The following is a 10912-nucleotide window of genomic DNA, read 5'->3' as shown; positions in this document are numbered from 1 at the left end:
GCTCACTGTGAGACTTATTTCTCAGGAGAAATGTTTGAGAATAATGAGAAAAGCAGTTTAGTCTCAAACAGTTCTCATTTATGTCTAGGAGACGTAAATGTGACAGAAACGAGATCTCATCTTCAGTTTTGCTTTGCTATGGGCAGCCAGTCATCAAACTGGGTCACAGAGACGGAAGCGCCGTCACTCATCTACAATAGATGTTAACGATTGCCGTAAAAAAACAACAACAAAAAACTAAAAATGATCTCATGAACCCAAACATGGAGAATTATTTACTGATGCTTTTGTAGAGCTCTTCAAAATAAATAAACCTGATCTCTCAACATCATCCGTATCTTCATTGTAAATGAGAAAAACACGAAATGCTTTCAATGTAGAGGTGAGAGTTAAAAACTTTACGGTAGCTTCTCCACATGCGATGGGAACGTCCAGTGTAACACATTTTTGGATAAACGTTGAGCATCAAATTAGATGCACGTTAAAAAAGACAGAGCATAAAAAACTTGAATTGTGTTCGGTATGAAGGCAGAATACTGCCTGGCGTATTGTTGCACTCTTCTTCTAAAAGTGCGACTTATACTCCAAGGCGACATATTTATGTTTTTTTCTTCTTTATAATGCCTTTTTTGACTCCTGCAACTTATACTCCAGTGCGACTTATATACTGAATGTTTTTGTCTTTTTTTTTACTCTTATTTTTCGTCTCCTGTGACTTATACTCCGCTGCGACTTATATACTCCAGAAATGTAGAACACGGCGATCTGAAAAGTTCAGAATTCAAGGCAAAACACTCATTTAGGCTGACAGATATAATTAGTAGAATGCCTCCACCACCAGAGAAGATGAAAAAGCTCAACCATTATGTAGAATGACAGCAATTAAAGCAATTACACAAAACAACATATGTTGGAGCTACGAGCCATTAGTCTCTTGAGTTGGGCTGCGTGTCAGTGCTGAGCTTTTGGACCTTTTTCACTGAGTCCTCTTTGGCAAAGACTTCAACGCCGAGCCTAAAGCTCAAAGCTGAGATGAAAGGCCTGACACAAAGGGCTGACACCTACTTACAGGCCTGTGCCCTTGTCTGGGGTAACTGTGCCTGTGCTCATTTATGTTCTGGTGTTTGGTCTGGATGGTGCATGCTTTAAAAAAAAAAAAACGTGTTGTCTCGAGTGCTGCTTGACTCGGGGTTCCATTAGCGCAGCGGGTTATCGGCGTAATCCAGCGTCCGCGGGCCGCTGATCAAAGCGGCCCCACCGACAGCTCTCCAGCTGGAGCCAGCCTCATTAAAAAACACAAAAAAAACCACACAAATGATCCAAGATCCGTGATTAAAAACACACACATCCAGTGACACCAAAGCAATCCTCCTTAATCAAGGATGTGTCTTTGTTGTGAAAGGAAAACACCTTTTTGTGAAAATGTGTCGAGGGCATCCTGGGTAAAACAAAGCTAACACTTAAAACACCTGAAGAGGGGGAGGGGGGTAGAAGACTCGCAGGTAGAAGCTGTTTCTAAATCAAAATTCTCCACCGGGATCAACCACCTTCATTAGGACACAGGTGTTTTTTCTGCTTTTTTCTGCTCACCCAAAACAGGAGTCCGCATTTATTGCGAAGTCAAGGTGAATTTAAATGACTCCTGGCACCTCGCTGCATTCTCCTTCATATAACAGGCTGTAAGATAAAGTGTGTAAAAGAGATGGGCGAATTAGCCCTTGGGAATGTTCTCTTGAGGGGGCCTGATAAATCCTTGGCAACCAACCCAGAGGCAATAGCTTTAAATCACCTGTCAGCCCAAAGAAGAAGAGGAAGAGGAGGAGGAGGAGGCGACACCGGAGCCGCTGTGGAGGAGCTGGAATGCAAATACTCAGGAGTTCCAATTAGCGCTGTTTAAAGATGCACACAAAGCGCCGGTAGATTGAGTAGCCGGGCCCTGCTGAGGCGGAGGGACCAGCGCAGATGTAATTAACCCTCGGACTCCATTGTGGGGAAGGTTCCTAGATTTAGGGATCAGACCCCGCTGAGTGATGCTGATTGACAAAACCAGATGCCGACAGCAGGTTTTGGCAAAGAAACCCGCCTTTCTTCAAAGAGACAAAAACCGAGCTCGCTTCGATCTTATGAACAGAGCCCTGAATTCTGCCAGTTTATCAGTGTGAGTGGAACAAAGGCCTAATCCTATCATCTTTTTAATTATTTTCAAAGCGCTCCAAGTGGCCTTTTAATTAGAATTATTCTGCTTTTACACAAAATTAAATTTCTAGGACATAGTTTCTGCAGAGCGGCAGCAGTTCCTTGGAAATTCACCTCAAGGTAGATCAGAGCTCTCCGTTTACATACTCTACCGCTATCTTACAGCCCCCCAATCTAACATTAGCGGTGCACCAAAAAATGGCGAGCAATATTGGAGCTATCCAGCCGTACAGTTTGAAGCCAGATGCCAGCTCGGACGAGGAAGACAAAGACGTACACGGATCCAGTCATCGATACCGATTGACCGTTGGGTCAATGAATGATCTGTTTTTGAACCTATGTCATCTATAAGGCACACGGAACTATAAGGTGAGTTTAGTGAGACAAAAAGAGTCAGAGATAAGTCCATCAGTCACTCACACTTTATTAAAAGTGTTCATAGAAACCCAGAACATTGTTTTTTATCCCTTGTGCTATCCTATGGGGTCCAGATGACCCGATCCTTGCATTGACGTGTTCTCCCTACCATGACAAAGGTGGATAAAGGTGGAAAGATTTCATGTAATCCATGGACACCAGTGAAGATCACAAATCATTGAAGAAAAAAGGTTCAGCGCATTGTCTAGTGGGTCTAGATGACCCAACTCCCACTGTTAAAGTGCCTAAGATAGCACAAGGGTTACCACACAACATTTTAGCCACGTGAGAAGCGTGTATCTCCTGCAACTCTCAACCTTGTTTGCGACAAGTTAAAAAAATAAAATAAAAACACCGTCTGCCACCACTCCACTTTAGCTGTGTTAGCGTATTTACAATAATGCTATACGCTTACATCACCCTTGGCAACATGCGTCCAAGCCACCACTTCCAATGAAAAGTGATCGCTTGGACGCTTCAGCCGACGTTCCAATCGTTTGAAAATTAATCATGGAGGAGGAATTACCAATTGCGGTTTGTGTCCGGCTAGAATTAGACGACACCAAGTGATTCGAAGAATCGGAAAAGAGCTGTGAAAGACAAAAGCCTGGAGCGAGAGTTTCTGTCAGTAAATGCTCTAGCATTGATTAGCGACAGACCTGTGTGAACACGGGACAATAACCTGCGATCAACACTTTTTTGAATGTGCGTCACACGCCCGGTGAACCTAACAAAGCACCCAACCCTTTTAACAACTCATCAAAAAAGACATACTGACATTCTGACAGAGCGCCGTGCACCTCTCAAATCACTTTGGCACAAGTAAACAACCAGGATAAATCCACATATGAGGCAAAACTTTGTTTTTGAAAAAAAATATAGGCTCTTAAGTTTGCCTTGTAGTGCGGAAACATGGATGCATCAGAATGGAGCGGAGCAGGGAGCTTGTGGCCCCCCCAGCGTATTTTCTACGTCACAAATACGATGTTTTTTAAACGGCTTTTTTTTAAAAATCTGCTCCTGATTCACGACTTGAATAACGAAATACTCAGAAATACAATTTTGAGCCTAATTTTCATAATATATGTCATCCACTGTTAGAAAAAAAAGCCACAAGAACATATTAAACTCCATTTTCATGGGAGTGGGTCTTTAATGAAAGCAGGGCACCATGCTTAAGCTCGCAGAACCAAATCCACTGAACCTGTCAGAGCAGGAACATGCTTTTTCTAACATTAGCAACACATTATTAGCTGTTTGATAATGTGAGCTGGAGAGTGGAGTGGGAGCAGCTGCAGCAGGGCGGCGGTGGAGTTTTACCCAGGCCTCATTTGCATACCCACAGATCTGTGCATACTAAAGAGGGGGAGAGGGTGTAGAGTCATATCTAATGCACCTTTAATCCAGCTAAACAGGAAAAATGAACTTTAAAAACGCAAGACGAACAGATGCTTGACAATAGCTCTGCTCCACTTCCGTTTTTTGATCTTTTTCGATTCTGCCGCGTATCTGCGTGACCTTTTTGAAAACCAGAGAAGGCGCGCACAGATACCTGAACATTGCGTGGTTGGGAGAAACTCCCAGCGTATTTTGGAAAACGGGTTTTAACAGGTCATTTATGTAAACACACGGCTTTCATGAAAGCCGGTTGGGAGTTTCGATAAAGAGGGACACGTGCGGGTCAGGAGATACTCGATGGCTCAGACCGTCGCCGAGGTCAGCGGGCTGATTGAATTCATTACACGACTGATTCACCATCAAGCACTGCAGATGAACTGTGACATTGAGACTGGCACTATGAAGACTGAGTGTGCAATTTGATTGGAGGAGGAAAGGATGGAGGAAGGTAAATACAAAAACACAAAGTTTCTTTCCATCGTCTAGGTCCAAGGACCTAAAGAGCCATCAGCGTTTAAGGCGATGTAATTGTCTGCCGCTCCTGACGGGGCTCCTTTCATCACAGCAGCTACAATCATCCCTGAAATGCAGCTGAGGGATTAGAGCAGAACAAACAACGCAGGATTGGGAGCTTGGATGCTGAGTGGGACGTCCAAAAAACCCACAAAGATGGAGCGACAACAAGAAGTTGTGAATCAAAGGGAAACGGCCAAACTCCCCACTTGAGTTTGTCTAAATATGCAAAACTGATAAAAAATCCCATTAACTCTTTCAGCGGGGGCTGCGACCGACTCGTGGACAATTCAGAATTATAATTCCCAATCAGACAGGTGGACGGAAACCCACGCAGGGCAATGGCGTGTGGATGAGAGCGCCAACTAACATCTCTCCGGCCTTTGTTCTTCCGTGACCAAACTGGATAAGAGCCATAATGTTTGAAAACTGCAGGTGCAGTTGGCCTGTTGCTGCGGCAGGGACGCAGTTGCACCTGCCACGCTTGTTTATGTTGACAGCAGATAGGATTTGCCGTTTCTGCACCTGTCTGGCTCATCTGCATAATACTAATCAGGAATTGGATCCATTTTCAGCTCACAAACCAAAAAACACAGCCAAGAAAAAGAAAAACCAAAACAAAGAACTGCTATTTAAATGCATGTAATCTTTGAGTTTCCTGCAACGGCAGAGTTCCCTTCATCGATGATGACGTTTGGACTTTGGGTCGTCCTTTTACCATTTGACCCCTCTAATCAAAGCAGGCTTCAGATTTCTGGAACATATTGATAAATCGATACCCGAGCACTTGAAGATCACAGACCAAACGGTAGACACAAGGCATGATGGGAGCAGCACTTAATCTGTCGATCATCAACTGGAACTCGGTACACCTGGATTGTGAGACTTTTTTGGGTCTCCTCCATAAAAACTTGAGTTTGACTGAGCATCAATTAAATAAATATGCTTTATAAAAAGAAGGAACAGAGTAATCTAACTATTTTTATCCTCGCCACAGTTACCTAGTATACATTGTGGCGTGTTACTTAAAGGTTTATTGACGTGGTAGTAGGTTTAGGGGTTGTCATTTTGACTTGGATTTAAAGTTAGAAGATGTTTCACCTTTTATCCAAGAGGCTTTGTCAATTCTGAATTAGCTGGTCGAAGAGCTGGTATATATGCGCTCGTGGGGGAGTCAGACCTGAAACTGGATGGTATTGTCCAACTTAGCCTCCATGGTTTCGGGTCGTTTAGAGTCCTTTGATCTCAGCTGGGGGTTGGGGAGCCAGTGACTCCCTCCCCAACTGGTCATCTCTTTCAGCTGTTAACAACCTAGGTGGAACTGGTTTGGTTTGTTTAGGTTTCAAAACACTGCCGTAGATGGATGGAAGAATAAACATGAGACCACCATTCTTATTAAGAGAAGGTTTATCCTTCTCTTAATAAGAATGGTGGTCTCAGTTGAACAATACCATCCAGTTTCAGGTCTGACTCCTCCCCCATGAGCGCATATATACCAGCCAATTCAGAATTGACAAAGCCTCTTGGATAAGAGGTGAAACGTCTTCTAACTTTAAATCAAAGTCCAGATGACATCCCCTAAACCTACTACAATGGAACCAACCTGGATGAATGATAGTCTTCATAGACACGTTTATTGACGTGGTTTAATCCCTTCTCAACCACAAATGTCTTCTGTGACGCAAGGAAAAGTCACATTCAGTATGATGTTTGGTTAAAGTGGTGTTTTTAGCATTTTTCTCATAATGGAGGACATAGATTAAGAAGAATTTAAGATCAAAACGGCGTCTCTGAGTTTTTCTTTATTCAAATCGTGATGGATCAGCAGATGAAAACCCGTGGTTTGAAAATACTCGGGTTTGTGACGCAGTAACTGCCGTGGGCGGGTCAAAGTCTCCCTGCTCCAATTCGGATGCATCCACAAAAAAAGCCGAACGTCTTCGTTTTCCTCGTCTGAGTCGCCATCGGGATCAAAGCTGTGCAGCTGGAAGCTATCATTTACTACGCTAATGGTGGCTAGCGGGAAAGAGCGTAGACAAAGGGTTGATGGGAAATTAGCCGAGGCTAACATCTGCGGCAACAGTTCCCGCCCACAATACAGAGGTGAATTTCTACCAAACTCCTGCCGCTCTGCAGAAACCATGTCATACTTTGGGCTAAAAATCGCAGGGTCATAATTGAAAAACCACTGAGAACGCTTTGAATATAGAAAAAATACTTATAGTTGGAGTAGAACTTTAAGGAGTCAAGTGCACGCTGTGTGGGGAATCTGGCGATTTTCAGGCTGGGAATACCAACGCTAAAAATGTGTCCGGGTACAAAGACATCATCGGCGTCCGTCTGAAGCACCTTCAGTCTGCACTTCTATTTTTACTGTGACTGGAAACCAGCGGGTGGAGACAATGTGGCCCATTTGGAGACATTTTCCCCGCAGGCCACAGCTTTGTAACATTAACCAGAAAACATAGATTCTCCGTCACAGATCATGAAAATGAATGGATCAGATTTTCTGAATGGCATTTGGAGTCAGTGTGATCCTTAATTGCGGAGCAGAATGAAGCATCGGATACTAAATTCAACACGTTCCAGCTGACTGTCTGGCCTCTGCCTTCCACTACAAAGATTGAAGATCCAAAACACACAAATGAGATACGGTCTAATCAGGAAAAGAAGCACCTGAGGCAACTCAGAGGACGACGATGAAGCTGCTTTCTGTCCTCATCATGTGTAATAACTTCCCAATGGATTCTCTGTCCGTCATTGACACGATATCATTTAAAGACTGAAAAAAACCCGTCACAAAAGCATGAAGGCTCTGCACATCCAAACACTGATGAAACCAGGAGCTACACTAACTGAAAATCTCTGTAGGTCTCTGGAACCAGAACCTTCACTTTGTTCCTTTGGTGTTCCCTTTCTGCTGACAAAACTTCAAAGAGCATCACAAAAAAAAAATAAAACTGTGAATATTGGCAGGAAACACGCTTTTTTTGTTCTACAAAAAACTGCAAGCTTGTAGATCAAAGTGTTGTGTTAAAAAAAGGAGAGATTGTGCAGAAATGTTTTCACGACTACGGACTTCCATCTACAGCAGCTACGTCACAGTTGGTGCTGCAGCATGTTGGCAAAAAAGTGTGTATTTTATGCTTTCTAATAACATCTGACTTTAAGCACTTTTGCTCCCTGTTCCCTTTCCTACCTCTGTGCCGGTCCCAAGCCCGGTTTGAGAAGGTTTCGTCAGGAAGGGCATCCGGCGTAAAAAACATTGCCAAGTTTACCATGCGACTTGTTCGCTGTGGCGACCCCTGATGGGAGAAGCCGAAAGAGGAAGAAGATTTTTCTTAAACATTTTTGATTTAGAGAAAAGAAAATCAAATAAAACTATAGCAAGAAATACAAAAAATGCACATGAGATCCTGGAGGGACTGTGTATTTTGTTTTTGTTCTTAAATGTATTTTTGGTTGGGACTTTTGTCTAAGACAAAGTGGAGCTTGGCTAAAAACAGGCTGAAAAGAACTGGACTAGAGTACGGCGTGAGGGCGCCGTACGACCACATCACCCCTACGTCATAAGTGTGTGTAACAAATACTGGAATCACGTAACGCATCCCACACGCACGACAATGGTACGCTCCGTTTGAGGAGGCTGTACGACCTCAAAGGAACCTGCCCTCTCTGTAAGATGCAGGAGCCCGCACGGGTGCATGTGACAAGTGCAAAAGCCGTTGTTCCTGTCTTCCTCCAGGCATTAGCATTTAGCTCAAAGCAGGAATAGACCTCAATTCCAAGTCATCCATATGCAGTCCCACGCTCGGCACCAGTTAATTCAGCCGCTAGAACGCCACTGGAACGGGTCCGAGAGGCGAGGAGCGGCATTGGTATGGAAGCGCATCGATCCCTCAAAGCCCTCTGTGTCCTGTCAGAAGTAATGAACTGAGAGCTCGTGATTTGGCTGGAGGAAAACAGGACTTCTGTGTGAATCAGCGCCAGCCTGGAGCTCGTTCAAAACAATTTGCACTCAGATATAAACTTCATTTGCTCGCATTAACGTTTTTCACGTTTGTCCAGAATGCTAATTAGCAGCGAAGTGGGGAAAAACCTCAATATGGAGGCAGGAGGTGAAAGGAAGTGGCAAACTTTCATGTCCAACCGGCTCATTTGTTACTGATGGTGGCTGTGGACACTCATCCCCTTTTATCTGTTATTTTCCTTCTTCCTTCTCCCACCTAAGCAGTACAAAGATAGTAGGTGAGGGGGGAATGACGGGCAAGAGAAGACAGGGGAGGGAAATCCCGCAAATGAGGCCGGCGAGGAAATTGTATCGCATTGATCTGGCGATCTGTCAAGTCAGACGGCGGCCTTGTGCGACTGAACATGAGACAGGACATCCATTTTGGAGAGGGGGAGCGTGTTGTGTCAGCTGCCATCCGTGTGTCAGAGCACATGACAGAAAGTGTGAGACCTGCACCCACAACTCCACCATAACTCCCCTTTCTGTGCAACACCCAAAAACATGCCCCCCCCCCCCCCCCCCCCCCCAACTACCAAGCCTGTTGTCCCAGCTCTGATCACATGACGACATTTCTTTGGTTGTGCATGGCATTTCTGTTTTTTGAGTCAAATGTTTTTCCAGGCTGGAGTGTTGTGCTTTCTGCCAGTAATTGTGCCACTTTTTTGAAGTTTCACGTGATGAGTTGCCATGGCAACAAGACACTTTACATACAGGGACAGCAGACTGAGCTGTTTACCCCCAAAATTATCCAAAAAAGAAAAAAAAAGAAAAAAAGACAAAGGCACAAATATGTTGCTAAAAAAAAAGGAATAGAATGACAGATTGATGTTACCTAGCCTGACAGGTCACCTGTGATAAACCTGCATGTGACATCGTCAGCTCAGGTGTTGCCTGGCTGCAAACACATCCCAATGTGCTCAAAAACATTTCTCACCTTTTGTTTGCTCCAACTTTCCAAAAGTTTTGCACCCTCTTTGTTATTTATCTCTTCTCAGCAATTACATGGTTTTCCTTCAGGGATTAATAAAGTATGAGTAAATGAACATGAATCATCCGGGCAAATTGGACTCATTACTTTGCACACATTGTTTGCATTTTCCCCTCCACTCAGGATGAGCTAATTACTTTGTTTCCAGCGTCTTTATTTTAAACGTACAAGCTGAGAGTGCGTCTTCCAGGTTTTGGTACGTAAAAATGCCCTCATACGTGTCACAAATGCGCATTTTGTCACGCTCCACGCACATTGTCGGAGATGAAAACAAAACCAGCGGCTTTGCGACATCTAATTTGAACTCGTTTGCATCCGTCTCCGTTCCCTGCATGTGTGACAGCTGGGCGTCCCCGTGTTACCTCTCCTTAGGTGGCTAATCAACGTCTGGGGGCGAAATCAACTCTACTTGCCTCGTGCATGGATGATTCAGCACAGAAATGCAAATGCTTGATATAGGGAGCGTATAATTTTGGTGTCACGCCTGAAGCTTCATCAGACAAATAGAGAAGATGCCTCCACTGTTGTCACTCTTTTTTTTACAGATAAAACCACCTTAGCACTTAAAGTCAGAACATTTGAGTTTGGTAGTTTATTTTTTGCTGTAACAATATGCAATACATTTTGGATGTTTTTTTTGGATGATAAATCAGATTGTAAATAAAAAATAATAAGTTAAATAAAGCGAAATTTTAAAAAAGTGTGTTTTAAACTCAAAAGTAGACATCATAAACTTGAAAAAAATGATAAAAACTTGAAAAACTGAAGTTTTGAGTTTGAAAAAAAATTAAAAAGGACAGAAATACTGAAAAGCTGTATATAAAACTGTTTTTAGGGCATACATTTGAAAAAAAAGGATAAATTGAAGGGATTATTAGAAACTCTAAATTGTAAAGTGCAGAATTCAAATTTCAAATTAAAAATGTGAAATTTGTAACAAGGTTGTAGATTTTAATTAATACTGAAAACTTAAATAAAAAAGTCTAAACCTAAAACTGAAACAAAATAAATGAACATTAAATTTGAAAAAATAGTAAATGTTTTAAATGTAATAAAATAACCCTTACTATAAACCTAGGATTTCTACCCAATACATTTTAAAAAAGTGAATTTTGTGAGAAATACCAAAAACTCAAATAAAAAGTTAAATCAAAGTAGAGATCTAAAGAAAAACTGAAAACTTGAATCTAAAGTGCATATTTGAAAGCAGCTTTAGCAAGTGTGTACATTTTTTGTACGTTTAATGTTCCAAGATTGTAAGTGATTGTGGTGTTGTTTACTGAAACGCACATGATGCCCTTCCTGACACAACCCTGTATTTCATCCAGGCTGGGGACCGGCACAGGGGGACCTGGACACAGTTAGGCAGTAGCATGAAGGGCTTTGCC

At 42.9% G+C, this 10912-nt stretch overlaps 1 protein-coding gene across 4 annotated transcripts in view; it reads right to left on the bottom strand.

The window, feature by feature from the left end:
* The window catches only part of klhl29 (kelch like family member 29), a 281080-nt gene that overhangs the window by 22112 nt on the left and 248056 nt on the right, over window positions 1–10912 (bottom strand). The gene's annotated exons all lie outside the window — the stretch shown is intronic.

The sequence above is a fragment of the Oryzias latipes genome, chromosome 24, assembly GCF_002234675.1.
Source record: "Oryzias latipes chromosome 24, ASM223467v1".
Taxonomy (NCBI): domain Eukaryota; kingdom Metazoa; phylum Chordata; class Actinopteri; order Beloniformes; family Adrianichthyidae; genus Oryzias; species Oryzias latipes.
Note: the sequence above shows the minus strand (reverse complement) of the source record. Positions and strands in the feature narration are given on the sequence as shown.